Below are 14,353 nucleotides of genomic sequence, written 5' to 3' on the forward strand. Positions count from 1 at the left end.
GAAAGCTTCTTTCCACGATTCCGGTGCCTTCTTCCCCTCCAAGATCTCATTACAAACCTCCAAAAGTGGTTGTGTCAGATAGTCTTTCAATGTCTTATAATATTTTGAGGTAAGTCCATCTGGCCCTGGAGACTTGCCAAGTTGCATATTCTGAATGGCACCTTCAATTTCTTGTTGTGTTATTTTGCAATTTAGGATTGACCTCTTTTCCTGAGTTAATTTTGGTAGTCCATTCTTCTTTAGAAATTGATCAATCTCTGTTTCTTTTTGTGGCCCTTGCGTATAGAGTTGTTTAAAGTATATCTGGAAACACTTTCTAATCTCTTCGGGGTTTTGTATATTTCTCCCTTCATTTTCTAAATTTGTCACCGTGTTCAGTTTTTGTCTCTTCTTCAGCTGCCATGCTAGCAGCTTCCCACATTTATTTGCTGACTCAAATGTCTTTTGTTTCATTAATTTGATTTTCCACTCCACTTCTTGATTTACCAATTTGGTATATTGAGCTTGATGAAATTTAATTTCTCTCAAAATCTCCTGCGACTTTGGTTTCAGTCTCAACTTTTTTCCTCCTTCTCTTATTTTCTCCAAAATCTTATCTTTTCTCTCATTCTGTGCTTTTTTCTTAATGGAGTTCTGTTGTATCAAAAAACCCCTCATAACAGCTTTGCTTGCGTCCCAGATTACTCTTTTTTCCGCTGTAGTGTTCAGATTTATTTCAAAATAGTCTCTTAATGTCTTTTGGGCCTTCTTAATAACTTCCTGATCTCTAAACAAGGTGTCATTCATTCTCCATCTGAAGGAGCCGGTTGGAGTTAGTCTCATTTCCATTTTCATAGCGTTATGGTCGGAGCAAGTTTTTGGGCAGATTTCCACTTTTCTAGTCTTCGGTGCCAGTCCTCGAGTTATCCATATTTGGTCGATTCTTGTCCATGACAGATGAGCTTCAGAGAAGAATGTTCCTTCTCTTCCTAGGGGGTTCTTTGTCCTCCAAATGTCAATCAAGTCCAGATTGTCAGTTAGCTCAAAAAAAGTTTTAGGTAGTCTGCTGTCTTTTGTCAAGTTTTGGTTTTGTGATTTGTCCATGTTGGTAGATACCACCCCATTCATATCTCCCATCATGATGATGTTATTGTAATCCAAAAATCCAGCAATGTCTCATGCAGCTTCTTATAAAATTCTGACTTCCCCTCATTTGGAGCATAAATTCCCAATATCAAAACCTTTTCGCCTTGTGCTTGTATCTCAATTGCCAAGATTCTTCCTTGCTCATCTTTAAATAAAAATTTTGGTGCTAGGCTCTCCTTTGCATAAATCACCACTCCTCTTTTCTTGACTCTGTCCGATGATATAAACTCTTGGCCTAATCTCTTGTTGACTAACACTTTCCTGTGGAGCCTAGTCACATGTGTTTCCTGCAAGCAGATAATGTCCAATTGCTCTTTCCTTAATACAGTGGTGCCCCGCAAGACGAATGCCTCGCAAGACAAAAAACTCGCTAGACGAAAGGTTTTTTCATTCGCGATTTGCCTCGCAAGACGAATTCCCCTATGGGTTTGCTTCGCAAGACGAAAACGTCTTGCGACTTTGTTAAACGGTTTAAACCGTGCTTCGCAAGAAGAAAAATTCGCTAGACAGCAAAAATTGCGGAACGAATTAATTTCGTCTTGCGGGGCACCACTGTATGTGAAATATTCTTCTCCTTTTTTCCGGGGAGTTACCACCGTTGATGTTCCAACTAAGAACCCAAAGATTGGAGACTGTTCATTGACAGCAGCAAGCGATCACTGAAATGTGTTCTGCTACACAACGGCAACCAGTTTGCCTCTATACCCCTGGCTCACTCGACTACAGTGAAGGAGAACTATGAAGCAGTGAAGTATGTGCTGGAGAAAATTGGTTATGGTCAGCATAAGTGGTTTATTTGTGTTGACCTGAAGATGGTGAACTTTTTGTTGGGACAACAGTCTGGCTTCAACAAGTACCCATGTTTTCTGTGCATGTGGGATAGTAGGGACAGTGCTCAGCATTACACGAAGAAGGACTAGCCTCTGCGGGAGGAATTGGTGCCTTGCAAAGAAAGGAACATCATCAATGACCCTCTGGTGGACAGAGACAGAATACTCTTCCCACCGCTGCACATCAAGCTCGGCTTAATCAAGCAGTTCACCAAAGGCTCTGGACAAGGATGGTGACTGCTTCACTTGTGCCAGGATTGACCATGGAGAAGTTGAAAGCTGGCATCTTTGACGGTCCTCAGATCCGTCAGCTCATCAGAGATCCAGAGTTCCGAAACTCAATGAACGAAATGGAACTGGAAGCGTGGAAGGCATTTGTTCTGGTAGTGAAGAACTTTCTAAGCAACAATAAGGTCAGAAACTATGCAGAACTTGTCAACAACATGCTGACTGCTTTCAGAAACCTGGGCTGCAACATGAGCGTGAAATGCACTACCTATTTTCACATATAGACCGGTTTCCTGAGAACCTGGGTTCAATGAGTGACGAGCAGGGGGAGAGATTCCATCAGGACATGAAAGAGATGGAGACCAGGTATCAGGGTCGCTGGGACGCAGTCATGATGGCTGACTACTGTTGGACTCTGAAGAGAGACCTCCCTGCCGCTGAGCATTCCAGGAGTTCAAAAAAACGGAAGTTCAAGCCCTGAAGTTTGAAAAATGGTGAAGCAACATGCAACTTATGTGTACTTACCTTTCTCAATGCCCAGCATTCAGTTTACAGTAATCAATGTTTCTATCAGGTAATCAATAGATGTTGTTGGAAAAACATTATTTTCTCTTAAAAACATATTTAGGATGATATGTGTTGACAAAAATCAGCTGATAATGCCACAAAATGTAATCGGTTTTGTCACAAGATCTGATTTTTTACAAATCAACATAGCACAACAACCTGACCTGATGGAGAGAAACGGATGCCATTTCCTGATTCAGCAGTGCAAAAAGACCCTAAATCAATTGTAGAAATCTAGACAACATTCAAAAGGTAAAAAATTGTTGCCCAGTGTATAATTGAACATCTTTTGGGGGCAATTCCAAACCTGTTATTCCAAGAAGAAAGGCCTCTGGTTTCTTTATAAATGTATATTTCAACATTTTTTTCAATTCATTATAAATCTTTTCCCAGAAGTCTTTCACCTTGGGGCAGGTCCACCACATATGATAGAAAGTACCTTCGTTTTCTTTACATTTCCAGCAATGGTTATCACAGTTATGATAAATCTTTGCTAATTTAACTGGGGTCGGATACCATCTATACATCATTTTCATTATGTTTTCCTTTAGTACAGTACATGCAGTGAACTTGACCCCTTTCTTCCACAATCTTTCCCAATCCTCAAACATTATGTTATGTCCTACATGTCTTGCCCAATCTATCATCACTGATTTAACTTGTTCATCCTTCGCATGCCACTCTAACAATGGGAAATGTAGTGTTTTCAAAGCCCCCCCCCCCAATGTTGCAGGGGGCATTCTCTGGGTGTTTGGTGTTGCTTTGGAGTGAATCAGATGACATTGGACCTTTGGAGAAATCGTGACCCTGTGGGTTAGGGCACTGAAGCCTCATCTTGGGGGGGGCGCCATAAAACGTGGGGTTTTCACTGCCATGGATCACAAAACGGCTGCTGTTTTGTGCAAAGCTGGTAGACTGAGAAACTAGTATTTTATTTTTATTTTTAAAAAGATAAACTAAAGGTGTGTGCTTACAGGTAAACAGATACCAGTGTGCAGGCAAGAATCAAGAAAATACAGGTGTTCCCTCTTAACTGACATTCTGAACTGAACAGAACTGAAGGGAGGGGCTGGTTCTGGAGCCAAGCTGTTTAGATTGGGTTTGGGTGGATGCGAAGAGGATGCCTCCAACTTCTTGGGCTTTGCTTCTCAACTTATTCTGCCTTCTGGGACCCCCCAGCCCAAGACCAACCACCTCTTGGATAGGTGAGCATGCAGATATTTTGGAATGTGAGTGTGGGGCAGGATGACCGCGTATGAAAGCTCCTTTGAGCACAAGTGCTGGCCCCCCTTTTCTCTCCCATGGAGGCCCTGAACTGGCCAGCTCCTGGTTCAGGGCCTCCAAGGGAGAGAAAAGGGAACCTCAGCTACTCTTTGCCTTCGGAGGACAATGTCTCCCTCCCAGAGCCCCAAGACTTACGGCTGCTGCTCTAACAGCCTCAGGACATCCAAGGGATCATGAGCAAAGCACACAAGCCCTGCCCGCCAGATGTGAAGCACTCTCCTGAGAGAATTGGGGTTTTTTAACTGGCTGAACAGAGTTTCAGCCCTTGGGGAATTTGATTTCTTAAACATACACCTTCCCCTTCCTTGTGTCCCTGGGGAGAAAAGCCAATCCTGCTTTCTTCCTTTGGTAATTTTATCAGAGGAAAGAAACTCTTTCAGTGGTCTAATAGATTTGCTGAATCATGAATTCTGTACATGCACAGAAGCTATACCTCTTGAAACCCCAAAGATGGGCAAGATGGGGCATTTCTCTCCACCTGGCTCCACCGGATATTGCTGATGGCCAATGAAAGCCCAAGTAGGGATTCCTAGTGGGGGATGTTGCTGTGGTATAGTGGAGGAGCAGGGCCAGGAGGCTAACTTGGACACCTGAGAACACAAAAAAGCAGCAGCAAAACAACTACATGTTTCCTTTTAAATGGGCCTTCCTGCTGAGTGTAAAGCATAGATCCTCATTTTTTAAGGGAAAAGGGAGAGAAGGCTTCTCCCAAAGTGTTAGAAGGCCACAAATAATGTAACAATAGAACAAAACAAATGTGCCGTTTCATGTGATACAGAATCCTATGTGCAAATCTGTTAGATTGAGAAATTTGTACTAAATAAGAAAAAAAAATTAAAGGTGTGTGCTTGCAGGTAAACAGATTGGAGATTTTCTGCAAGATCATGTGAGATCTCACTGAAGTCTTGCAAGATGTCTAGGAGAGCAAAATATGTATTGAGATTTGGGAGAGATCTTGCATGCTCTTTCAGGGACCAAAGCCATCACTGCTGCAGCGCCAAAGGCAGGTGGCTAAGGGGTGGTGAGTGTCCCACGGGGCGAAATGGGATGTACCCCCCCCTCAAGCTCAGGATTCCAGAACTAACAACTGTCAGTTGGGAGGGACGGAAGGCAAGGACCCACAGCCCAGGTGGGGCTCGCTAGCTTGGGGAGGAGGTGTGTGATTCCTCAGCTGGAGTAGATGCAGGACAGTTGAGGCTCACATGCCTCATCACCGCAGAAGCTATAACTGGAAAGCTGTCCTGGCCAGGCCTGTGTCCTTTGGCTCCAGTTGGGAGTGAGACGGATGACGTCTGATTTTTGGCGAAATATTTTTTTTAAAAAAAATTATGATTTTCAAGTTTATACATTTCAATAATTTTGTAGTCATTTTAACATATCAAAACTTGACTTCCTTCCCCCTCTTTCTGCAGTTCTTTAAATTGATTCTTCATATCTTATGCATATCCAAATTACCTCAATTTCTTCATTTATGCATCTGCTTTACATAGATAATCTTATTCAACTGCAGGTTATTCCAATAATCCTGCCAATGTTCTTATCTGTTTACAGTTTGTAACTATTCATTCAACCATTTCCATTCTTTAATAAAAAGTTTGTTCTCTTGCTCCTAGAAACGGTCAGCATGTGACAGAGGCCACATCCTGGGAACGGTTTGACTGGCCACCTAAACCAGGTGAGAGCAGCCAAAGAGTCTCAAATGCTCAGGAACTTCCCCTGTGTGCCAAGACAGGCTCCAGAAGATTGAGCGGACAAGACCAAGCGTGGGCCCAGTGGTCAAGAAGGTGGTTTCTGCAATGCTGTGGAGGGAAGTGAGGGGCAGATGGGGCTCATCCACCTATGAAGATAGCCCATCGAGGAGAAGGAAAACTCTGATCCTAATTTGCCTTGTGGGATATCTTTGGGAGCTGAAAAGGCTAAGGAGTAAACCCTACACAAATCTGGAGTGGAGTCCCTCAGGCGGGTGGATGGCGCCGTTTACAACCCCTTCTGACAACTCCTGCAGCCCAACTGGTGCCTAACTCTGCTTTCCTTGGAGACACATCTGCAAAGCCAAGAGGGAGTCTTGTCATCTGGGAAGCCCAGGACCTCCAGACACACTGCCCAGTCTTGCTCCCTGGAGAGGTCACTTTGGGACTGCTGACACCGTTGCTTGACTTTTGACCTCACCCCTGGAGGCGTACTCCATTGCTTCTCAAGACAGACAAATGCCAACATTAAAAAACTATTTGAAAGAATTTTATTTCATTCACAAAAGACAATCTGGCATGTGATTAGGACAGTGGTTTTCAGACAACGGGTGACACGTTTATTGATCCAGTTTGGAAGTCTCTGTCTTGTCTTCGCACATGCGCAGTTCCATCTAGGAGCAACAACAAGGGAAGGAGCCAAACTGTCGACTCCTGCAGCCAGACTCAGGATTTCCACTCATGCTCACAAACATAGGAAAAAGCACCGCCTAGGATAAAAGGATGATCACAGAATAGCATGTTTGTAAAGGAACTTGATTAGAATAATAATGATGATGATGATTTTTATTTTATTTTTCTATTTGGGTTTGTGGGGAAGGGGGGGACTGGGTCTTGGTGGGGAGGGAGCTCTGTGCTGGAGTTGCTGGTCTCACTGCTGTCGCTGCCCGGAAGAGAGAAGAAGAGAAAATATTTTTAATCTTTCCATTTCTTATTCTGTTGACAACCCATCTTTCCTTCAAGGATCTCCAGGTGGCTTACGCTATTCTCCCATTCTTTAATTACATTTACTTCCTCATTCCATTTCTCTTCCAATATCTCTTCCTCCTCCTCCTCGCAGACCAGGGGGTGGATTTTAGGGGCACGACAGCAGGAGGCCAGCAGCTCGCACAGCCTACCACACTGGCCATTCTCTCTTTCAACAGCCTTGGAGAACAACTGAGTAGGCATCTAGAGTGTCAACTGAACAGGCATGTGGATCAGCTAGTCACTGGACACAGTCTATTCTTTTGGAGGGGGCTTTCCCCAGTTTCCATTTATAAGAAGTTTGAAAGGTTGCCTCTTTATAAAGTCTGTTTCCTTGTGACGAGAGACCACACTGGAGACTCATAGTGTTTTTGAAATATAAAAAGGTAAAGGGACTCCTGACCATTAAGTCCAGTCGTGGCCGACTCTGGGGTTGCAGCGCTCATCTTGCTTTATTGGCGGACCGGTCATGAACAGCTTCCGGGTCATGTGGCCAGCATGACTAAGCTGCTTCTGAACCAGAGCAGCGCACGGAAACACCCTTTACCTTCCCGCCGTAGCGGTACCTATTTATCTACTTGCACATTGACGTGCTTTCGAACTGCTAGGTTGGCAGGAGCAGGGACCAAGCAACGGGAGTTCACTCCGTCATGGGGATTCGAACTGCCAGCCTTCTGATAGGCAAGTCCTAGGCTCTGTGGTTTAACCCACAGCGCCACCCGCATCCCTATTATTTATTTATTTAGATACTTGGGTTTGGAGCGAAGGGAGAACTGGGTCTTGGAGAGGCGTAGAGCTGTACTGGAGCTGATGGCCTCACTGATATCGCTGCCTGGAAGAGAAATGAAGAGAAATAATTCTTAATTTTTTCATTGATTACTACATTGATGACCCATCTTTCCTGCAATGATCTCCAGGTGGCTTGCGTTATTCTCCCTTCCTCCCTTCCTCATCCCATCCCTGAACTCTTCTTGAATCAGGGAGCTGCCTCCCCCCATCCCAGTGATCCAGATTCTCTCTGGCCTCCCTGTTCCTCAAGAACAAAGATCAACACTCCCCATCTATATATCGGTGGCATCCATCCCCTGGTCGCTTGGTCTTACATAAATTGTTTTCACCTTCACTAAAGATTCCTTCTGATCTTCATAACCATCACTTCATCCTCCCATTTCTTTTCCAATATCTCTTCCTCCTCCTCCTCACAGACCAGGGGATGGATCTTTGGCACGTGACAGCAGGAGACCAGCAGCTCATGCAGCCAATCTTTATAAACTAATCTAACCATGACTTGGTTCCCTATGTTTCTGAATCTTGAGGGATAGTAAAAGAAACAGAATGCAGAAGGAATTAGGAATCCTACTTATACTTTAGATGAAGAAAGTCTCTTCATTACACCATAAAACGTATTTCCTTTCTCACAAACTACCTCCTCAAACGAAAGATGCTCATCTTTAATTTTATAGTCCCTTTCCTCTTTTGTGCAGTTCTGCCCCTCCTTTCGCCACTTTTCTTCTCTTCCCGATTCTCCAATTAGTCCAGCCGTTTCTCCTAGACCACGCTATGCCATCTTTGCCATCTTTATAGGTTAGTGTTTAATATAAGTTCAATATTAAAAGTGTTGCCTTCTCTTTTACCTTTGTTTTCCAGTAACTTCCACTCTTTTACCGCAAACAGCGCTGAGAATCCAAGTCTTTTAACTCAGTCTCTTTTGCTGGGCTCATGCCACTTCAAAGTAAAAAACAAGTTAAGTCCTTGAATTCCGCTTCTTTTAATGGGCTAGTACTGCTGCTGCAGAGTGAAATTTGAATCTGTCTTCCTTTTCTTACTGGTACTTGTTAGAGAAATCTTTGCTTATGCTTACGTATAATGAGAAAGATTTCCAATATGTTTAAGATAAAATCTCCCGTTCTTTACTCTTTATGTGCTAGTCTTTCGGGTCTGTTTCTGAGCAGTTCAGTTTGTATAAATAAGTCTCACAGACCCTCTTCTCCTCAAGCTCTCCTTGTTAGCTGCCGTTCTTACCCTTTGGGACTTTGAGGCTTGCTGCTGAGGATTGCTCGTGTCCTTGAGTCTAGGTACTCTCTGTCGACTCACCTCCTGGTTAGGACGTGGGCTTCGAAGGGTTCCTTTTTTGACGCTGCTGGACAATGTCAACCCTGGGCCACGCCCAGAGCCTTTTTGGGGGTCGTGTAGCCTCCGCGTTGCCCCCCCCAAAGTTCCCTCTAACAGCTGCTAGGCGCGGAGAACCCGTGAAGCACATCCACAACGGAGGGCGGAAAAACCGGAAGCCCTTACATACCAGGTTTGGGAGGGGGATTTGGTCTGTGATAGGCTTTTTCCGTAGGGACACCGGTGGCCACAGAGCCTAGGGCTTGCTGATCAGAAGGTCGGCAGCTCGAATCCCCGTGACGGGGTGAGCTCCCGCTGCTCGGTCCCAGCTCCTGCCAACCTAGCAGTTCGAAAGCACAAAGTGGAAGTAGATAAATACCGTATTTTTCGCTTTATAGGACGCAATTTCCCCCCTCCAAAAATTAAGGGGAAATGATCAAAGCAGCAGAAATAAGAGATGATTGGATCCCTTTAAGAGCTCAAAGCATGGGTACCCCCAACAAAAATTTAAAATTCGGTTTTGTAATTTGGAACTAATGTGATTTGATTGGTTTGCTAATAAAAAATATATTATAAAAAAAACAAAAATTAAGGGAAAATTTGTGTGCACCCTATGGAGTGAATGCAGGCTGCGCAGCTAAGCCCAAAGCCAGAGCAGGCAAAAGGAGCGCTGTGCAGCGCTCCATCTCGCTGTTCTAGCTTGGGGTTAGCTGTGCAAAGCCTCCGCAGGGCACCCTGCCGCCCTGCGGAGTCTTCAAAGGCCGTCCCCGAAGCCAGAACAATGAGGCGGAGCTCACTGCGCGGTGCTCCGTCTCACTGTTCTAGCTTGGGGGTGGCTGCACAAAGCCTCCGCAGGGCAGCGGGGTGCCTTCACCCCGCTGCTCTGCGGAGGCTTCAAAGGCTGCACTCTGGGGGCTTCAGGCAGCTATCCGCAAGCCTTCCAAGCGCAGCAGGAGTTCCCGCTGCACTCAGAAGGCTTGCGGATAGCCGCCTGAAGCCTGGAGAGCGAGAGGGGTCGGTGCACACCGATCCCTCTTGCTCTCCAGGCTACGCTTCGCTGGAGAGGCGCTGCACAGTTTTCCCTCTCTGCGCAGCGCCCCTTCAGTGAAGCGGGAGGAGAGATCGAAGGGGCTCCGTTTCTCCTGCCGCTTCGCTGAAGGGACACTGAGCAGAGAGGGAGAGAATTCCCCCCCCGGTCTCCCCCTCCTATGATCCGGTGCGTCTTATGGTCCGGTGCGTCCTATAGAGCGAAAAATACGGTAGGTGCCGTTCTGTCGGGAAGGTAAACAGCCTTTCCGTGCACTGCTCTGCTTTTGCCAGAAGCGGCTTCGTCATCCTGGCCACATGACCCAGAAGCTGTACGCCGGCTCCCTCAGCCTATAGAGCGAGATGAGCGCGCAACCCTAGAGTCGTCCGCGACTGGACCTAACGGTCAGGGGTCCCTGTACCTTTACCTAGGCTTTTTCCAGATCTGCCTTACTGCCCTATGTTTCTAAATCTTGAGGGAGAGCAAAAGAAGCAGAATGCAGAAAGAATTAGACATCCTACTTACACTCAAGAAGAAGAAATCTTTATTTTGCCGGAAAACATCATTACTTCTCACAAACCACCTCCTTTCTCCTGAACTATCCTCAAATAGTTGCTCTTCCCAAAGTCCTCAGCCAAGTCACTCAGCAGGGGGACGTGTCACAATGGAGGCCCTGACCCTGTTGCTTTAGCTACCTTGCTTAACAATGTGAATTGTTCCCCTTAACATTAATTTTTCAAATAGATCTTCCAGTGGGTTTTTATTTTATTTATTTAGGAAGGATCTAGAGCTGGCTTCATCCAGCACAGTGCATTTCTGGACAGGACAGGAAACACCTTGCAAACACACACTTTTCAACATGGCGGTGTCACCCAGGAAAAACACTCCTGGCCTAGACTATGGCTGCTGTTTCTCAATTAATAGTAAAAAATGACCCTTCTCAACATCCTGTAATAAACTGTCCAGTATTAGGATGGACAGGAGCAGGACTTCACCCTTAGACCCCCTCATCCCCCTGTTTCTTTCTGTTTCTGCCCAGTGTCTTCTGCCAATCAACAGCTTTCCTTAGCTTGCAAGGAAGTGAAATGTTATGAGTTACTTGGTGCCAGACTCCCCTTTGCCATGAGTTTCTGGGTGCCAGGCACTGAACCCCTGGACACTGAACATCGGGGGAATTGATCTAAGCTGTACCCCAAGCACTACATTTGATTGTTGGTTATTAAAGACTGATTGAAACCATTTTATTTCATTCACAAAAGAAATTTTGACATGTGATTATGATAACAGTTTATATAATAAAGGTGACACGTTTATTGATCCTTTTTGTAAGTTATTATTTGTCTACTTTAATGTATTTTTTATATATATATTAATCAGTAAGGGGGTGGGGTGGGAAGCAGTGTTGCATATGAAACGGGTGGGTGGCTGTCATTAATCCAGATCAATTTCATAGAATCATAGAAACTTATAGCTGGAAGGGACACCAAGGGTCATCTAGTCCAACCCCCTGTGATGCAGCAATCTCAGCAAAAGCATCCATGGCAGACGGCCATCCAACCTCTGCTTAGTAACCTCCAAGGAAGGAGAGTCCACCACCTCTCATGGGAATCTGTTCCAATGCCAAACAGCCCTTACTGTCAGAAAGTTTTTATGAATGTTTAGTTGGAATCTCCTTTCTTATAACTTGAATCCATGGGTTCGAGTCCTACCATCTAGAGCAGGAGAAAAGAAGCTTGTTCCCTCTTCCATGTGACAGCCCTTAAGATATTGGAAGATGGCTGTCAGATCTCCTCTCAGTTTCCTCTTTTCCAGGCCAAACCTCCCCAGCTCCTTCAAGTGTTTCTCTTCAATCTTAGTTTCCAGACCCTTGGTTGTCTTGGTTGCCCTCCTCTGCACACATTCCAGCTTGTCAACATCCTTCTTAAATGATGGTGCCCAGAACTGGACACAGGACTCCAGGTGTGGCCTGACCAAGGTAGGAGAGAGTAGGACTTGGACTTTGTTTCATCAGGACCCTGGACTTCCATAGATGCAATCTAGAACAGCGTTACCATTTTCTGCTGCTGCACATTCCTTGTGGCTGAGGCTCAGGGTAACGCCCCCGGGACCTTTCAGTTCATGGTGTCCATGGAGGCGCAGGTCAATTCTGTGTCCAGGGCAGCTGTTGACCAGCTTCATCTAGTACGCAGGCTGAGACCCTATCTGCCTGCGGATTGCCTCGCCAGAGTGGTGCATGCTCTGGTTATCTCCCGCTTGGACTACTGCAATGCGCTCTACGTGGGGCTACCTTTGAAGGTGACCCGGAAACTACAACTAATCCAGAATGCGGCAGCTAGACTGGTGACTGGGAGTGGCCCCCAAGACCTACATTGGCTCTCAGTATGTTTCCGGGCACAATTCAAAGTGTTGGTGCTGACCTTTAAAGCCCTAAACGGCCTCAAAGGCCCAGTATACCTGAAGGAGCGCCTCCACCCCCATCATTCTGCCTGGACACTGAGGTCCAGCGCTGAGGGCCTTTTGGTGGTTCCCCCCCTGCGAGAAGCCAAGTTACAAGGTAGTGGTGCCTGCCCTGTGGAACCCCCTCCCACCAGATGTCAAAGAGATCAACAGCTACCTGACATTTAGAAGACATCTGAAGGCAGCCCTGTTCTGGGAAGCTTTGAATGTTTGACAGACTATTTTATTTTAATATTTTGTTGGAAGCCGCCCAGAGTGGCTGGGTATAAATATTAAATTATTATTATTATTATTATTATTATTATTATTATTATTATTATTATTATTAATTATGATGACTGTGAGGTGTTACACGTCATTAACTTCAAGCCACACTGCCATGCCTTTGAAGACACAAACCATCCCAGCTTTTCAGAGCTGGCTATCATGGCTTCTTTAATCTTTGTGTATTGCTCCACCATGTGCCTGAATCATATAAAGCACTGACTTTTACATATCTCTTGACCTCTAATTGCAAGAAGATCTTGTTAACTTGGATTATAATCTTTATAAATTGGAGTTGTGGAGCAGGTCCTTGAGAGGGGGGGGCTCCCACCATTCCTCCTCAGTCCCGCCCCTGACAACCATGTCGAGGGCTCATTTTGTGGGGCGATGTGAAACGTAGTGCTTTCACCCCCAAACCTTGCAGGGGGCATTCTCTGGGTGTTTGGTGCCACTTTGGAGTGAATCGGACAACGTCTGACTTTTGGAGAAATTGGGATCCCGTGAGTTAGGGCGCCAAAGGCTCATTTTTGGGGGTGCCATGAAATGTGGGGTTTTCACTGCCAAACATTTCAGGGGGTCTTTAGCAGGTGTTTGCCGTTGCTTTGTTGTGAATCCTAAGACATTGGGTTTTCAGCGAAATCGTGGCCACCATATCTATCCTGACAGATGATTTGGCCTGTCACCCTTGTGTGGAAGTAAAGGATGAGATTCCCCTACTACTTTGCCTGGGGTCTCCAATGTGGTGCACCCAGACTCCACTCACACTATTCCTATGCTGGGGAATTTGGGGGTGGTTTGTGGGGATGTTATGTACTGAGTTGAATAGGATCCAAAATGCTACAGTCTGATTGGTCCTAGAACAATAGGATCCAACATGCAGCAGTCTGATTGGTCCGCAGGAGCCACTCAATCCAGCTCCAGGTGGAAGTGAATCCACAACCTGATTGGCCTACAGGAGAATCCCAGAATTAGCCGATCACGTGCAGCCCATTGTGTAAATAATGTATATAAAGCAGATATTGTGGGGGAACTTTCATTCCTCGCTACCCTGCTTGTGGTTAACGCTTAGCTGGAATGAAATATTCAACGCAGCAACAGAGAAATTAAAAAAATAATTTATTTGTCAGACAAATAAATAAGAGGCACAGTGGTATATGGTTACCAAGCTCTGGCCTGCCCTCCTGCCATTATGGCCAGCACTTATATTTCCTTATTCCAGCCCCCTTTGCTCCTCCTATGGCTGCCTCTGTCCCATCAGCCTGGTTGAAATTCCTATTGGCTGATTGGTATAACCAATCACAAAAATACACTCATATCCTACTGTCCTTATATGGAACACAAAGAGCTATATATTGTTACATCTATAAATGACAAATAAGTATTAATATATCTTACATGCGTCTCAACAAGGAATCTTAATTACCAGCTCACCTCTTGCCTTCCTTGCCCTATTACCTTTTAAAACAAATGGTTAATCTTAAATTTTTATCTTAAACATATGTCAAGGATCTTGAGTTTCACATCAACATTGAAAGATCTCCTTCATTTGAAGGTTTCCAAACAAATATCTGACAACCATATATATCAGGACTGCTCTGATGGCGTCTTCTTGTCTGACAAGAGGCTGGACTGGTGGCTGACTTAATTTCAAGATAAATACAACTCTTCTAGCATTTGTTAAATCCTTTGCATAATTACATTTAAGCCAACATATTTCATACATTGATAGCTTTTTAGAAGGATAAACT

General features: G+C 45.1%; 2 long non-coding RNA genes across 2 annotated transcripts; one reads left to right on the top strand and one right to left on the bottom strand.

Annotated features, from left to right (window-relative positions):
* The first annotated feature begins 3,806 nt into the window (after positions 1–3,806).
* LOC310710211 lies at positions 3,807–6,571 on the top strand. The gene is made up of 2 exons (XR_014527891.1): positions 3,807–3,955; positions 5,648–6,571. It is a non-coding gene; the product is annotated as an uncharacterized lncRNA (long non-coding RNA).
* On the bottom strand, positions 6,257–9,510 carry LOC310710212. The gene is made up of 2 exons (XR_014527892.1): positions 9,198–9,510; positions 6,257–7,325 (listed from the first exon to the last, which is right to left on the bottom strand). It is a non-coding gene; the product is annotated as an uncharacterized lncRNA (long non-coding RNA).
* Between the last annotated feature and the right edge of the window lie 4,843 nt (positions 9,511–14,353).

This window comes from Podarcis liolepis (genome assembly GCF_965112155.1).
Source record: "Podarcis liolepis genome assembly, chromosome: 6".
Lineage (NCBI taxonomy): Eukaryota > Metazoa > Chordata > Lepidosauria > Squamata > Lacertidae > Podarcis > Podarcis liolepis.